The following is a 14,108-nucleotide window of genomic DNA, read 5'->3' on the forward strand; positions in this document are numbered from 1 at the left end:
TAGATTGTGGCTGAGATTGCAGCTTGAGGCTACTTTCAGTGTGATTTCTCCACTAGGACATATCTTGAGCCTAGCCTTCTATGGTCTCATGTCTAACTCCACAGAAAGCAGAGGAGCAAAGTTGGTCATCAAAAATGGGCTTTCTTATTGCTTTGATAAAGTAGTGGCATCTAAGCTGTGCTGCTGAGGGATCCCTTTGACAAAGTGTAGCCAACACTAGAAAGACCTGCATCCTCACTAGGAAGCAGGGAGTGACCAGAAGAACAGCAGAGGAAAGAGACTGTAGATTCTGCACGGGACCTCCCGTGCATTCCCTGGAGCTCCCAGAAATCCTTCGGGCACCAAGCAGGAGGCTGCAGATGCCCTGCTTGAGCAAGTTGGAGTTAGAGTCAGGATATATAGGCTGGAACCATTCATGGGTCCCCTTGTCCTCACAGGCTGGGGAAGCAGTGTGCGTGTATGTGCCTGCATCTTCCCCATACTTGCAAGCTGCTCCCGTAAAGTGTAATATATGATATGGTGATGACATCTTGTATGCAATGCAAAAGCAGGCTGAGAAAGGAGAGGTCATTGGGAGCTGGCACCTCCAGGGAAGGGCTCCAAGATGAAGCCGGGTGTGGTAAGCCTTTCCAGGTGGCTAAGTTTTAGTGGTATAGAAAAGAGAGGACTGGCCTGGCCGGTCTGGTCAGCATTGGGAGAGAATGCTCTAGAGGCCCAAGGAGTCAGCTTCACTGGCTTCTTTGAGGAGCTGATTCTCAGGCTGAGGGATATAATGTGTCTTTATGGGGGCCTGAGAGTACACACTCCCCAAACTTCCCTTCCATCAAGGCTCACTGTTGCCTTCATGGCTAGATGAGTCTCCAGAGTCTTCTCCATGTATTTTCCTTTCTTCCTTGCTGGCACACTTTCTAGACTGTAACCCACCATCACACTGAAATGGCTTTGGCTGGGGATCACCCAGAGTCCTCCTGACTGTCAGATCCATTGATTTTTTTTTTAGATAAACAGCTCGATTGAGATATAATTCACATACCATCCAATTCGCCTATTTAAAGCATACAATTCAATGGTTTTTAGTCTACTCACAGATTTGTGCAACGATCACCACAATCAATTTTAGAATATTTCATCACCTTCCTCCTCAAAAAACCATACCCATTAGGAGTCATTATCTTTTCCTACCATGCCCCACCTCCAGTCCTAGAAATCATTCATCATCTACTTTCTGTCTTTATGGGTTTGCCTTTTCTGTGTGTTTATTTAAATGAAATCACACAACATGTGGTCTTTTATTACTAACTTCTTTCACTTACTTAATGCTTTCCAGGTGCGTCCATATTGTAGTATGTATTAGAATTTCATTCCTTTTTATGGCTGGATAATACTCCATTGCATGGATATACTTTGTTTGGTTTATCCATTCATCAGTTCATGGTCATTTGGGCTCTTTCTACCTTGTGGATATTATGGAGAATACTATGGATGCTCATGTACAAGTTTTTATATGGACATATGTTTTCATTTCCCTTGGGTATATCCCTAGGAGTAGAATTGCTGGGTCATATGGTAACTCCATGTTTAACATTTTGGAGAACCATCAGATTACTTTCCAAAGCAGCTGCACTACTTTAAATTCCTACCAGCAACGTATGAGGGTTCCAATTTCTCCACATCCTTTCCAACATTTGTTATTATCTAACCATTCTAGTAGTGTGATGTAGTATTTCATTATGGTTTGGTTTGCTGTTCCCTGATGACTAATGATGTTGAGTATTTTTTCATGTGTTTATTGGTTATTTGTATATGTTCTTTGGAGAAATGTGTATTCAGATCCTTTGCCCATTTTTCTAGCTGGATATTTGTCTTTCTATTATTGAGCCCTTTCTCTATAAGAGCCCTTTATATATTCCAGATAAAAGTCCCTTGTCAGATATGTGATTTGTAAAAATTTTCTGTCATCCTCTGGGTTGTCTTTATACTTTCTTGATGCTCTCTGCAGCACACAATTTTTAATTTAGATGATGTCCAATTAATCTATTTCTTCTTTGGTTGCCTATGCTTTTGGTGTGTGTGTTGGTGGATGCGGGAAGTGTGGAATGGAGAGTGTGAAATGCTTATTGGGTACAGAATTTCTTTTTGAGGTGATAATAATGTTTGGAACTAGAGAGTGGTGGTTGCACAACATTGTGAATATACCAAATGCCACCGAATCATTCATTTTAAAACGGTTATCTTTGTGTTATGTAAATTTCACCTCAATAAAAAATTACATGTTTGAGCATTATTAGATGTGATTTAAAGCTCTTTAAAGTGTGATTTTAAAATAATTATAATATGTACATATTTGCTTGTGATGAAGTGAAATAATAGTTAAGATTTATGTGCAAATCTTGGAATATCATGACTTTTCAATAGCTACAAAATATTTCATTAGAGATATACCTTATTTTATTGTTTATCTAACTCATCTAAAATTTATTATTATTATTTTCATGCTATAATAATATCCTTAGGATTATTTTTTATAAGTGAGTTATTCTTCCTGAGCTTTATAAGATACCATAGGGGAAGAAGCTCTTCATGATATCATGTTAGAGAAAAATTTATTAAGCTAGACACACTCAAAAAATCATAAAATTAATGCATAAATTGAACTATACCAAATTAAAATGTTCTGTTCATCAAAATATCATTACAAGAGTGAAGTGGCAAGATACAGAGAAAGCGAAAATATTTACAAAACATATAGAGTTGATCCTTGAACAACATAAGTTTTAACTGCATGGGTCCACTTATATGCAAATTTGTTTTCAATAAATATGCACAGTACTGTAAATGTATTTTGTTTTCCTTATGATTTTCTTAATAAAGTTTTCTGTTCTCTGGCTTACTTCATTATAATAATACAGTATATAATACATATAACATACAAAAAATGTGTTGACTACTTATGTTATTGGTAGCGACTCCTCCTTAGGACTTCAGCTTCAAAATAGGCAACTTTGTTAAAGTACTTGAACAGCCTGAGTTGGACAGAGTTTCCAATATGGTTTAAACTTGTCCTCCCTGCTGTCTGTGTGCATTTCTGTCTTCTCTTATCCCATATCCACTTGGGGCTTTCATGCAGCAGAATCCAGCTGCGCTGAGGAGTTCTTATCTGACCTCCAGTGGGTCCTGGGGCTGGCCTAGCACTCACGTGACACCATTCCAGTAGGCTAAGAGTAGTTAAATTTTTGTTTTTTTTTTTAAGAGAATAAATGGACTTGAATGGTGTCACGTGAGTGCCACCATTCCAGTAGGCTAAGAGTAGTTAAGTTTTGGGGGAGTCAAAAGTTATAAGTGGATTTTTGACTATGCAGGGGTTGGTGCACCTAACCCCCGACGTTGTTTCAGGGTCAACTGTAATTAGTAAATGGTTTATATCCAGAATATATAAAGAACTTCTATAAATTCATAAGAAGAACTGAGTAATGGTGAAAATATTGTACATAAAAAGTGCGAGTGTAGCTAAGGTAGTATTTAGAGGAAAATTTATAGCATTAAACGTATACACTTAAAAAGAAGAATTGTTGAAAATATGAGCCAAGGATGAATTTCAGGAAGTTATACTCAAAGAAAGTAAAAGAATGAAATAAATATAAGAGAAGCAATGAATAAAAACAACATACACATGAGAGAATTTTTTTAATACTAAACTTTGTTCTTCAAAAAATAAAGAAATTGATAAGACTTGTGAGACTAATAAAGAAAAAAGAATGAACAAATAATTCATATGAAGAATGAAGAATGGGGACATTACTAGAGGTCCTGTAGACATCTAAAACGTACTAAGAAGATGCTATGAACTACTTAATGCCAATAAATGTAAAAGGTTTAGATAAAAAGGAAAAATCCCTAGAAATAAGAACTTAATAAAAGATATTCATAAAGAAATGGAAAACCTGAATAGTCCCATAACTATTATAGAAATCAAGTCAGTAATTTAAAATCTTCCCACAAAGAAAATTCCAAATCCAGATGGCTTTACCTGTGAGTTATATTGTACATTCAAGGAAAATAAAAATCCATTAACACATAAACTGTTTTAGAATTTTAGAATTTTTACTCCCAAAAAACAAAAATTATCCTCCTCAACTCATTTCATAGAACTAATATGACCCTGATCCCCAAATCTGACAGAGTCAGTATAGGAAAATTAAAGGCCAATCTCACTTACGAACATAGATACGAAAACTCTAAATAAAGTATTATTAAACAAAATTTAATATTATATAAAAAGAATAGTGCATATGATCAAGTTATAATTAATCCTAGGAATGCAATGTTTGCTTAACATTTAACATCCAGTTAATGTAATTTATCACATTAACAGATTAGAGGAAAAAAATCTTATGTTTGTCTCAATGGATACAGAAAGAGCATTTGATAAAATTTAACATCCATAGAATTAAATAAATAAATAAATAATTTTAAAAAACTTTTGCCAAACTGGAACTTCCTTAATTTTATAAAGGCTGTCTTTAAAAAAAAAAAAATAGCTAACACAAGCATCATATTTAGTGGAGAAACATTGAAAGTTTCCCTTGAAAATTGGAACAAAAAAACCCATACTCATTACTACCACTTTTATTCAACATTATACTGGAGGTCCTGGCCAGCACAGTGAAGAAAGGAAAGGAATAAGGACTGGAAAAGGAAGAAACAAAACTGCCATTATTTATAGATGATATAATAGTGTTCAAAGGAAATTAAAAATAATCTATAGATAATTAGAATTATTAAGAGAGTTCGGCAGGTTTCCTGGGCTTAAAAAGAATCAATAACCAAAAAATCAATGTATTTAACAGCAACAAAGAGAACATTATATTTTAAAAGGATAGCATTTGTAATATCAATTTAAAATACCAAATCACTAGGAATAAATCTAATTAAAGTTGAGTAAGTCTCCAATGCAAAAAACTGAAAGCATTACTGACAGAAATTAAAGATCTTAATAAGTGAAGATAATGGTGTTTATGGATTGGTAAACTCAATATTACAAATATTGTCAGTTCTTCCCAAAGTGATCTATGGATTCAACTTTATTTCTAATGAAAATTTATCAGAATTTTTTGTGGAACTTCACAAAATGATTCTTAAATTTATATGGAAATGCAAAAGGTCAAGAATAGCTAAGTCAATCTAGAGGAAGAACAAGGTTAGAGGAATTGTTCTACCAGATTACTCTAAAGCTATGGTAATTAAGAGAGTGTGACATTATTTAGGGATAGGCAGTTCAATGAAATAGGGATGAGATTATGGAAACAGACCAGCACACATCTAGACACTTGATTTCTGACAGAGATGGCAGTGTATAGCAGTGGCAAAAAGACAGAATCTCAGTAAACTTGGCTGGAACAATTGAGTATCCGTATGGGAAAAGAATGAAATTGGACCCCTACTTCACACCATATACCAAAATCAACTCCAGGGACATATGGACCTATTAGAAAGGCAGAATTAAAGGGTTTGAATAATAATGTAGAAAGAAGAGTATCTTCATAATCTTGGGTAAGAAAAATTTTCTTAAACAGAGCACAAAAAGCGATATCACAAAAGAAAGATAGATAAAATGAAGAATCCCTGTTCATCAAAAGACAACATAAGAAAGTGAAAAGGCAAACTACGAAGTAGCAGGAGATAATTGCAATAGGTAAAACTAACAAAGGGCTTATATCCTGAATATATATGGAACTCACAAGAATTAATAATAAAAGACAACCCAATAGAAAAATGAGCGATCCTAACTCATAAAGTTGCATATAGAAAACATTACAGCTTTTTATATGTCAATCATACCTCAATAAAGTGGTTTTTAAATAAATAAATAATCTTGCAAAAAAGACAAAGTGGGCAAAAGATAGGCTCTTTGAAAAAGAAGAAACTCAAAGGCCAATAACATAAAAAACTTCTTTGGTAATCATGGAAATGCAAATTAAAATCATGATGAGATACCACTACGCACTTAACTAAATTGACTAAAATTGAAAAGCCACAATACCAAATATTAGCAAAAATATTTATCCATATAAATTTACAAAACTTATACAGCCACCTTGATAAACAGTTCGGTACTATCCAATTAAGCTAAAAAATAACATACTCTATGGCCCAGCAATTCCATTCCTAGATAAATACTTAACAGAAAATAGTGCTTATAGGACAGGAAACATGAATAAGAATGATCATAGAAGCTTTGTTTGCAATAGTCCTGTTAAGTTTCCTGGTCAAGTTTCCAGAAAGCAGTGCTGAGATGGAGTCTGGGATACAAGATATTTACTAGGGATATTAGGGATCAACATCTATGAAAGGAAGGGAGAGGAAGCAGTACTGAGCAGAAGTCAAACTTTGATGCAGGTTCAAGGAAGTCCAAGCCAACTTGGCAGGGAACTCTGGAGCAAATATTGTGCATCTGAATTGTCCCATATGGGATGAAAATGGCCGATCCTCTATATCCTTGTTTTGTTCAGCCACCGGATGCAAGCTGCTCTGGGAAGGCACAAGGCAGCACAGGCAGACCCTGAAGAAGCTGTCAGCTGCAGATTTCTTCTGACCACATTGCCTGCAGCTGGACAGCAAATCCTTCAATGAAGTGGAGTCTGGGTGGTGAATCTTTGTTTGCATCTGCCACAAGCTCAAACTGGCAACAACCCAAATGTCTATCATCTGAAGAAAGGTTAAATTTTGCTGTGTTCACACAACATACCCATAATTCCCCAACGTTTTCTTCATGCACCTTTGTGATCTATCCATCCCAGGGCAACCACTGACCCCAGTCTTGCCAGTACTTGATTTGGTCAGTCTTTAATTCTAGTCCTTCTAGTGAGTGTTTAGTTTTAATTTGTATTTCCCTAATGACAAATGATGAGCATATTCTCATGTGTTTATTATCTAAATATCTTCTTTGGTGAATTCTTCTTCAGTTTGTCTTTTGTCCATTTTTAAATTGGGTTGTGTATCATTTTTGTATAATATTTGCATGTGTAACTTTGTATACGGCTCATACATACAGACTTATAATCCATATCAAGTTAGTATTTGTTTATGATACATGGTTTAACAGTAAAGGTTCATTATGTCACATGTGGTTATCAATAGTTCCAGCATCATTTGTTGGAAAAGATTGTTCCCCACTGAATTGCCTTGATACTATTTGCTGAAAATCAATCAATCATGTATGTGTGGGTCTATTTCTATTTTTACACTAATATCACATTTTTTACACTAGCTTTTCAATTCACCTGAATTCATTTAGCATAAGATCTAAAGTAAAGATCTGGATTTATCTTTTTGTAAATAGTTAACCAGTTGTCCCTGGGGATAAAAAATCATGCTTTTTATCTCTTCTATTTTGAGGGCCACGTTTATTATAGATAGATTTATTATGCCATTTATAAGAGTCTATTTCTGGGCAATTCTCTTTCATTGACATGTCTGTGGTTTTAGTATTAGTTCTATAGAGAATGTTTTGATTAATATTCCTCCCTGGGAGTAAAGAAGGAGCCCAAAGCTCCACCTGTTCTGGGAAGTCTGCTCCTCTTCAGACCTCCAGACCACCATCAGCAGGAGAGCAGAGGGCTCCTGACCAGTACTCTCTCTGCCCACCTCCCAACAAAGCCAGCCTGCCACCACCCTCTGCCTTGGGCCCCTCACAACTGCTGTCATCAGGCCTTTTATCCCTGTTGCTATCAGTCCCTACCAGATGCCCAGAATTCTTTTTTGTAATTAACTAATTAATTAATTTTATGGTGACCTGGTTAACAAAATCCAGTAAGTTTCAGCTGTATACTTTAACAGTAAGGCATATATATATATATATATTTACACTGTGCGTTGGGCCAGAATTCTTAAGGCATCCCTCACTCAGGACTCTACGCCCCATTTGGCTCTGTATCTCCCTTTTCTGACCTCACCACCCACCCTCCTCCATGGACTCTCTGAAACTCATGGTCCGGCAGCAGTAAACTCCCTCACATCCTCAACCTGATTTCGGAATGTCTCCTGTGCTTCTTGCTCTAATGGAAAACTGCCTCTCCTGTAAGGACTCCGCTTCCCCAGCAGCCTCTCAAGCAGTGGCTGTTTTCCCTCTTGTGATCCTTGTGTTTCTGGGTCTAGGGGTGGGAACTGCCCATTTTCCTCCCCAGTACCACTTCTAACTATTTGCCCTCCCACTTACAAACACCCATGTTTGAATGCCATGCAATCAGACAAAACCACCCATTTCTCTACCTTTTTGCAGTCATTTACAGACCTCCTGGCACTTGCCCTCATTTCTTTAAGATTTTAGCTCCCGGCCAGCTGTAACTCCCTCCAAGGCCCCTCCTGTCTTCATTTTTTATTTCATCGTTCCTGTAGATGAACGGGCCTCTCAGCCCCTTGGCCTCCTCTTCACAATCTTGGCTTCTGCAATACCTCAGCCTCTCACTCTCATAGCCAGACTTTGAATTAGTTGTTATCCATCAATGCAATCCCTTCATCATCTCAATGTCATGCATCCTGCTCTCCGATAAACACTGCCTCTCTCCAACTCACTCCCTCCAGTACTCCCACTCTGACAATTCTTCCTAGAACCTACTGATCCAAAAGGAGGTTCATCATCCCCCTCCCCCTCGTGCCCCACTTCCCTCTTTACCCAGCTAAGAGTCCACGATTCAATATTATACTTTCGCCCTTGTCCCTCACTATAGTATAGTCACCTGGCGAAACTACAACCCTGGTTAAACTCAGCCCCCTACCCACTCTACACCTACACCCACAGGCTGCCTGGGACTGACGAAAAACCCAATGGGCTGACCAGTTTCACTTTAAATTAATGAACACAAGCCTCCCTAAATGAGACCTAAAAGCTGCCCAGTAATCATACTACATCCCCAAATCTACTCCCAGCCGACTGCTTCGCACCCCCTCCTCTACTTCACTCTCCACTGACAACCTCTTCCTAGTTTGCGAAGAAAAGAGAAGCCCTCAGAACAGTTCCAGGGGCTTCCCCACTGCTTCCCCCACCCACTTGCACCTCTGCTCATCAATTCCGCCTCCTATGTCCCTAATATGGGGGAACCATCCATGCTCCTATTCAAGGACAACCCCCTCCTTTGTATACCAGATGCTAGTGTCACCTGTCTACTCAAGGACTTCACGCCAACATTTACCCCTTTCTCACCTACATCATCGAAATTCCCCCCTTTCCAGAATTATTCTCATCAACACAAAGAAATACTGGGAAGTCTATAATACTGTAATGGTTCCATCTTAAAGAAAAACCTCTTGGCCTTATAATCCTCCTCAGACTCCTACCCAATTTGTCTGATCCTCTTTATGGCACAGCTGCTAGAAGGAATTGACTTCTTGCTACCTTCAAGTCCTCTCCTTCCTTCCTTTCTCCCATTTGCTCCCATCAGGCTTTAGCCCACACTACTATAGCAAACCTGCCTCCCCAGTACCACTTCTAACTATTTGCCCTCCCACTTACAAACACCCATGTTTGTCAAGGACTCTCCATGCTGTTCAGTCACAGGCCTCACCTCCCTTACCTCTCTGGAGCATATAAGAGTTCATCTCTTCATCCTTGGCATCCAGATCACCGCCACCCTCTCCCCTCCTATCTCTCTGGTTGCTCTTTCTCATTCTCCTTTGGTTAGAGCACTGCCTCATCTCTAAGACTAGGTCCTTGGACTTTTTTTTTTTTTTTTTTTTAACCTTTGTCTATACTCATTCCCTTGATAATCTCCTCCAGTGTCCTGGCTTTTAAATACCATTCAATTGCTGACAACTTCCAAATTTACATCACTGGCCTAAGCCTTTTTCTGAGTTCTAGCTCTTATTGTCTCTAGGTAGTCTCCTAAAGCTGAATCATGACCACTTGCATCTAATCAGACCCAAGCTCACCAATTCTTTCCAATCCATAGCTGGCTCACTTCCCTGTAGACATTTGAGTGTTGAACCCCAATCTAGAGAATGAAAAGTAAGACTTTCCTTCTGCATAGGCTGGAGTGAGGGCAGTTGGAGTTGGGGCCAGTGGCTCAGCAAAAGTTGCAGGCTGGTGGACTCACTCTCCACTTTGGGCTGGCTGAGCAGCTCAGCATGCAGCACTCCTGGCTGGGTCAAGGTGGCCACTGTGGCTGCATCTCATACGCATATAGGTGTCTGCCCCTCAACACTTTTACACTCCGCCTGCTCCGTGTCTCCTTCCCACCTTCCTCCCTAGGTTCATAGGCACAATGACCTTTCGGGGGACACCACTAAAGACCCAGTCCTGAGAACATTGCCCATCCGTCTTGTGGTCACCTGGCCACGCTGGGATTATCTCTCCTCTGGATTTCATAGCTCTCGAAGGGCCCCACAGAGACAAGGCCAAGCGGGAGCTCTGTAAAGCTCCTCTCCCACCTTTTCCGCGCTCATTCCTCTAGAACCATAACTTACCTGGGGAACCCACATAGGCTTTCAAGGTGGGTTATGTTGCCCAGGCCTACTACTCACAAATAGTAAACTAACAGTGCTGTTCACTGCAACGGGGACATCTGTCCTCAAGAAGCCTCCTGAATGGGCTTCTCAGCAGTGGATGGGACATAGGGCAGTCTTCCCCTCCCAACACCACTCAAGGCTGCAATTTTGCAAACCAAGAATTAAAGGCTGGAATACTCAATGCCCTGCGGTCTCACAAAGTGGGAGGATCCTAAAGGAGGATCAGCTTCCCTTAGAAGCTAGGCACATTGGCAGGAGGTACCCGGGTAAACAGGCAATCTTAGGGCAATGCTAATTTGCTTTTTCCTCTTCTTCGGAGTGTCTGGTGGAGTCTAAATTGAATTATTAATCTAGTCCTGTGTGCCCATGTCACTTTTCCAGACAACCAGTTTATTCACGAGTCACCCACTATCAATTTCAACATGCAATTTGCAATGAAATTTGACTGATCAGCAATACCATAATTAGTTGCAAATGTCTGTGCTTGTATTTGTTTGGTGTAGGGGCTTTTTCATTAAAGTGACAGAGGCCAATAAGCACCATGGCCTTGCTATGGGATATAGGACTAGCAGCAGTTGTGTCTTGGGCCAGGGACAGGCTAGCTGGTTAAGAGATTATGAGGACTCGAAGCTACAGCACCTGGAGTTGTGTTTTCACTTTTGTGCTCACAAAGAATAATCTGAGTCTACAGCCATGCCACCCTAAACAAGCCTGATCCCGTCTGATCTCAGAAGCTAAGCAGGGTCGGGCCTGGTTAGTATTTGGATGGGAGACCACCTAAGAAGACCAGGTGCTGTAGGAATAAGAAATAAAAAATAAAGGATTGTAAGCTGACAAGGTCCTTGCAATCTGTGAGGTCAACCAACGGTTGCTCCGCCTAAAAATAAATAAATAAATAAATAAGAATAATCTAAGTTGAGCAGATGATAACATGTGTAATCCATGAAAAAGGGAGCTGCTGTTACCTTGTTTGGCCTCTTCCCTTCAATTTCTCCAGATCTGTTTGCACACTTCCAGTAACGGGCTTCCTGTCTGGTGAGGCAGCGCTACTTGTGAAAAAGTTCTTTCTTGCCTGGGCTCCCACCTGCAATTTATAGGTCTGTTCCACCTAGTCCAGGGTTCTGGTCTCAGCTCAGAAATTGTCACATTGCATGAACTTGGGCCAGTCTCTAAGGCTCAATTTATCTATCCGAAAAATGGGAATCCAGTTGTCTTGTTTCAAGAATTATAACAGAGTTTCCAGCTGCTAGTAACAGAAATTGACTCTTAAGCAGACTGACTTAAGCATAAAAATAATAAGGAGAGTGAGCAGCTCAGAGAATCTCTGGGCAGAGCAGAGAAGCAGCCCCAGAGGCTACACAGCCACAAGCAAGGCCCCAGATCACACTGCAGAACTGGCTTTCAGGACCTTACTGCCATTACTGTCACCACCACCACCATGCACTAGGCTCTGCAGGCTGAGTTGCAGCATCCTGTCCATGACTTCAAGTGCCACCAGCTCTACTGCCCTAGGAACTGCCCTGGCCTGTTATATCCACAGTAACCACCAAGGGGAACTCTCTGTGGTCCCTGCTCCTTTGGGCCACTAGCTCCTGGGTCACAGTCTGGAGTCACATGTCTGGTTGCCAGAGACTAGGTCATGAGCTCTTGCCCTGCCACAGGAAGGCTGGGAAAAGTGTGCACTTGGTACTTTCAGCCTCTATGGTGGAAGTGGCTCTACCTCAGAATGAGGGGAATTCCCCATCACAGGAAGAGGGTTCAGATCCTGGGTAGCCAAAAAGAAGAACAGAGAATCAAATAATATATGTTAAAGAGGTCTGGAAAGCTATCAAGCTTTACATACCTGCCGAAGATTATTATTCATTCTGTAACTATTTCTGCTGATGCACAGGGAAGAAAGTTATGGTCGCTGTCCTCAAAGATAGCACAGTACTATCAAGGAGTAGAGAGGTATGGGCTGGATAACTCTTGTTCCAGTCAGGAGCTGGTGGCTCTTGTGGATTTCAGGGTGCCCAGATTATCTGCTGATTAGCTGTGAAGTACCAAGTCCCAGAGGGATGGGCAGTAGCTGGGGCTTCTCAGGCCACCAAGTGTTTTCTTGGAGGTGGGTGGTATCTCATAATCTCACTGTATCTGGGGCTGTGTATCAGTCCACTGATATCTTATACCCAGGCCCAAGGAATCCTGCCCACGCACACCTCTTCCCTGTTGAGAACTGTTGTAGTCTCCTTGCTTAGTATCCATTCCCTCTCTTCTGGTAATATACCCTGATCTTCATCTGAGGAACTACTCCTCTTGTTATTTTTAGCTCACATACTTCAGGAGGAGTTGATCCCTGGCTTGAGAGTCACACGTGAATCAGAGTCATATAGCGCATTAAGCATTGTGCAGAGTTACATAGTGGTTGGTTTAGGGATGAGCATGTGACCCAAGCCAAGCCATCAGATCCAGTCAGAGCCAATACCCGGTGTTTGAGTGGCTAAGAAAAAGATGTCCTTTCACCTGGACTCGGAGATGTAAGGGTGTCAATTTGGAGTGTCTGGGTTCTCAGAAGTCCTAACACCTGAGGTCAACAAGCAGAGATGTTGGGACACAGGCAAAGAGGGAGGTGGCCTATGGGTGACTGTGCCTAGGAGGTAGCTGAGAGTCTCAGAGGGCACAAAGGAGGCCTCCACAGGGCTCATCCTAGCCTTGTGTAAGCAAACCAGGCAGACCCTGCAAGTGCAGAGCTAGGGCTTGTGAAGGTCCACGCTGAGGTCAGTTCCCTGCAAGCCTTCCAAGAACCTCATGCTGCTCAGGTACCCCCTCCCCCCCACCAGCCCTCTGAAAGAAAAAGGAGAGTGCAACTTATCTTAGGGTTAGGGCGGAGATGGGGTAGAGGGGTCAAGTTGAGGCCCATTTTAGACTTTGCATTGGGCCCCAGTTTCACTAAACCCCTTCTACATCATTCAAGCTCTCCTAGATTGTCAACTGCCTGCTGGCTCAGCTCAATAGCACATAGGACATGGCCTGGTACCTGAGAGGTTTCTAGCGATGTTCACCAAAGGAGCGGGAGTCATGGAGCTAATGGCCCCACTGCACTTTCTCTGAGTGGAGAGCTTCCCACTTCCAATGTCTGGATGACATTGGATCATTCCAATGTTAGGAGGCCCTAAGAGTGCCTTGCACATGGTAGGTAGGTGCTTCCTGACCCTGTTGAATGGCTGGATAGAATGGTTTCCAGTCCTAGGAGCAGAATCTGGGTCTGCCTTAAAGCCAGATAAAGTACCCACTCTGTAGGCTAGAGAAGCTTCAGGGTTGGGCCCAGAGGGAGCAGGACCTGCCTTAGCCCATACAAAAGTCCCTGGAGATGCTGAGTTATTAGAGAGGACAGTATCAGCCTGGAAGACGAGGCACTGAAGTCAGAGAGAAGCAGAGCCTGCCTGTCTTCATCCCCCTGTACAGATTGGCAAACTGAGTCTTAAAGAAAATTGGTGCCTTGTCCCCATCTCACAGCTAATCTGCTAAATCCCAAATTAGTGCTGTGCCGTCATGCCCACTTAATTAATCTCTCCTTCTGCAGTTCTGAAGAAGAAGTTCTGAAAAGCATCACTGCCCACTCACACACA

General features: G+C 41.1%; 1 long non-coding RNA gene and 1 pseudogene across 1 annotated transcript in view; both read left to right on the plus strand.

The window, feature by feature from the left end:
- LOC111741142 overlaps positions 1 to 6,711 on the plus strand; it is a 49,752-nt gene extending 43,041 nt beyond the window's left edge. The window contains exon 3 of the long non-coding RNA XR_002780904.1: positions 6,510 to 6,711. This is a non-coding gene — a long non-coding RNA (uncharacterized LOC111741142). The remainder of the gene's footprint in view (positions 1 to 6,509) is intronic.
- Positions 6,712 to 11,183: 4,472 nt separating this feature from the next.
- On the plus strand, positions 11,184 to 11,302 carry LOC111741189 (annotated as a pseudogene).
- Positions 11,303 to 14,108: the final 2,806 nt, after the last annotated feature.

The sequence above is a fragment of the Pteropus vampyrus genome, unplaced genomic scaffold, assembly GCF_000151845.1.
Source record: "Pteropus vampyrus isolate Shadow unplaced genomic scaffold, Pvam_2.0 Scaffold74, whole genome shotgun sequence".
NCBI classification, from domain to species: Eukaryota; Metazoa; Chordata; class Mammalia; order Chiroptera; family Pteropodidae; genus Pteropus; species Pteropus vampyrus.